Source organism: Tiliqua scincoides, chromosome 8 (genome assembly GCF_035046505.1).
Source record: "Tiliqua scincoides isolate rTilSci1 chromosome 8, rTilSci1.hap2, whole genome shotgun sequence".
Lineage (NCBI taxonomy): Eukaryota > Metazoa > Chordata > Lepidosauria > Squamata > Scincidae > Tiliqua > Tiliqua scincoides.
The window spans coordinates 19425406-19428397 of record NC_089828.1 but is presented as its reverse complement, the minus strand read 5'-3'; the positions used below and the strand labels follow the sequence as shown (position 1 = coordinate 19428397).

Sequence of the window (2992 nt, the reverse complement as noted above, 5' to 3'; positions counted from 1 at the left end):
GGTGCTATCTGAACCAGCAGAGCTTCAGGATGGAACTGCTCCAGAGGTTATGAGAGACTTGCCAGATGAAGATCTGTCTTCGTCTCTGCCATCCTCTTCCTCCTCATCACCTATTCCAAGGCGGTTGCCAAGTGATGCCAGTTTGCACCTTCCTTCACCGGGATACAGCCCTGAGTTGGTCTTTGCAGATACCCTCTTAGAACTGCAGGTAAGCAGCAAACCTGTGCAGATTCTGCTGCTAGATTTCTCTTCTCATGTAGGGCAGCTGAAATTTGAGTTTCTTGAAAGTGTCAGAAGTTGGGTTTTTGTTCATTTTTAAATATTTTCATGCTTAACTTTGTTGTAATTAGGCTTTTGATGGAGCATTTTAAAAATCTAAGGGCCTGGTTCTATCTGGGCCTTAGGCTGATGGATTTCACAATCCGCCACCATAAGGTCTGTGCCACTGTTCTGCAGTTCCTTTCCACCAGCAGAAAACTCCAGAAGCTGTGCCTGGGTGACACCAGCCCACAGAATCTCTGATGTTGCCAGTAAGTCAGCAATGGGGGTTAGATCAGAGGAGGATCAGGGTGGATTGGAGTGGGGATCCAGGTCAGGGGTGGTTTAAGGGTTGAAGGGGGTGGATCTTGGCAAGCTTTTGTTGCTCTGTTGTAAATGCTGCTCTATATGGCTTAATCTCACTCTGATTTTTTTTTTCTGAATTTCAATGGCTTTTTAAAAAATTGTATTGTTTTAAATTCTATATTTTGTAAGCTAAGCTATCCTCAGTCTCAGGAGAAGGGTGGGACATTTTTTAAAAAAGTGATACATGATATGCAGGAAGGTGACTGTGTCTGGTTCATCCATTTCAGCCCCTCCTTGTTCTTGCAGGGTGTTTGCAGGGGTTGGGCTTCAAAGTCTACCAGGGCACTGGTGTTTCGGGGGGGGGGGGGCGCAAAGCCCTAAGTCTCTTCAGGCGCTTGGGTGCTGGTGTCAAATGGCCACTCCTCGCTTTCAGAGCCAGTTGTGACTGCAAAACCTTTTTTGCTTTTGGCTCTGGAGGTGAGGGGCATGCTTTACACCAACAGCTAGGCACTTGAAGAAACTGAGTGTTTTGCCCCCCCCCTTCCAGGAATGCAAGTGGCAAAGAGGAGCAGATTGGTGCCCCCTGCCCACCATGAGGTGGTCCTCATTTGCCCTCATGGTCAAACTGACCTGTCAGATCCAGTATCTAAACAGGATATACAGGTTGAGACCCATTCGTTCCAAGCACTCAGGTGGATGGCAAAAAATGCACTATAGCAAATCAATTTAAAAAGCAAAGTTTCTTTGCTCTGGTGATTGAAAAACAGCCTTGCTGACCTTTTGACTCTAAGATAAGAGTCATTAAGAAGACAATCCATCAATCAGTCCTCCTCCAAGAGCTTACAAAGAGCTGAGAGCTTACACTCAGCCCCTCCCTTCACCAATGCAAAGCTATCATCTTTCTTTCATGTGCTCAGGGGGAAGGGAGGGGTCCGATGGAGAGACTGATGGATTGTCAGCCAGCTGCCCTCTTTCTCTCTCTTTAAGGAGACTATTGTTAAAGGACTGTTCAGTTTTTTAAACTGATTTTAAAGGGGTGCATTTTCCCCTTCTCCAGGGATCAGCACATTCCTTCTCATTTGCAGTGGCCATTCGTGTTGAGTCAAATCCGGGTATAAATAGGCTGGACCTGTATAGTGTTAGAAACCTAAAGCAAACATTTAAAGAAATGAATAGAAATTCAGAGCTAATAAAATGGTATGAAAAATAAATTCTATTGGGACTATATGAATAGTAGAGAGATGAACCCATAACACATTATGGTTGGCAACCTTCAGTCTCGAAAGACTATGGTATAAGCCTACAGCACCTGGTATTCCCAAGCGGTCTCCCATCCAAGTACTAACCAGGCCTGACCCTGCTTAGCTTCCGAGATCAGATGAGATCGGGAGATAGTGTTCAGTATAGGGAGATGGTTGGCAACCTTCAGTCTCGAAAGACTATGGTATAAGCCTACAGCACCCGGTATTCCCAGGCGGTCTCCCATCCAAGTACTAACCAGGCCTGACCCTGCTTAGCTTCCAAGATCAGACGAGATCAGGCATGTGCAGGGTAACAGTTGCTGTCATTTGAACACGTTGCATAAGGCACTACACGGCAGCAGCCATGCAGGGTTAAATAGTCATACCAGCTCTATCCTATCTGTTATCTAACCTCCTATGCTCACTCCTGGAGCACAAGAAGCCACCTTATATTGAGTCAGATCATTGGTCTATCTAACTCAGTATTGTCTACCCAGACTGGCAGTGACTGCAGGTTCCAGGTGAGGGTGTCTTCCCAGCCCTAACTGGAGATGCCAGGGATTGAACCTGCGACCTTTTACATGCAGAATGATCAGTTGCCCTTGCAGAGCTGTTCTCTGGATTGCAAGACCAAGTCACAAAATAGGCAATAGAGAACCTTTGAGGTGAAATCTGAACATTTTTCTGGAAGCCTTTGAAATGCGTAGACTCGACTCTACTGCTTTTCTCAGAGGCATTTAGTGGCAAAGATATATGTCGGGGGAGAGGGAAGGAATTTCCCTCCTTTGTGTGTCTAATATATGGGCAATTTCCAGGCTGCAGATGATTATAACCAAGACCCCTGATTGAGTTTGCCTGGTGAACATCTAGATGCAAAGGAAAAAGAGATCGATATTAATCAGCGGTGAGCTGTAGTTATTGTAAGGGCAAGTTAAAGCACCGAGCACTGCAGAGTGTGAGGGATGGAGAGACATTAGCGAATGCTATTTATAACCTCCAATCTCAGGCCTCCAGGGTGACTGCAGCCCACTAAAGTGGGGATGAAGCTGCACCGTGCACTGATGTCACTCTAGAAATATCTGCTAAGACAACTATTAAAAAATTAAAAGCCATGTGTTAGTTCTGTATGCCCTTGGTTAAGGAAGATGCTACTTGGCTGAGTATCACTGAATGGGGTGTCTAAGAGA

General features: G+C 45.7%; 2 pseudogenes; both read right to left on the bottom strand.

Moving 5' to 3' along the window:
- Positions 1-1861: 1861 nt before the first annotated feature.
- Positions 1862-1984, bottom strand: LOC136659498 (5S ribosomal RNA; annotated as a pseudogene).
- Positions 1985-2013: 29 nt separating this feature from the next.
- On the bottom strand, positions 2014-2130 carry LOC136659562 (5S ribosomal RNA; annotated as a pseudogene).
- Between the last annotated feature and the right edge of the window lie 862 nt (positions 2131-2992).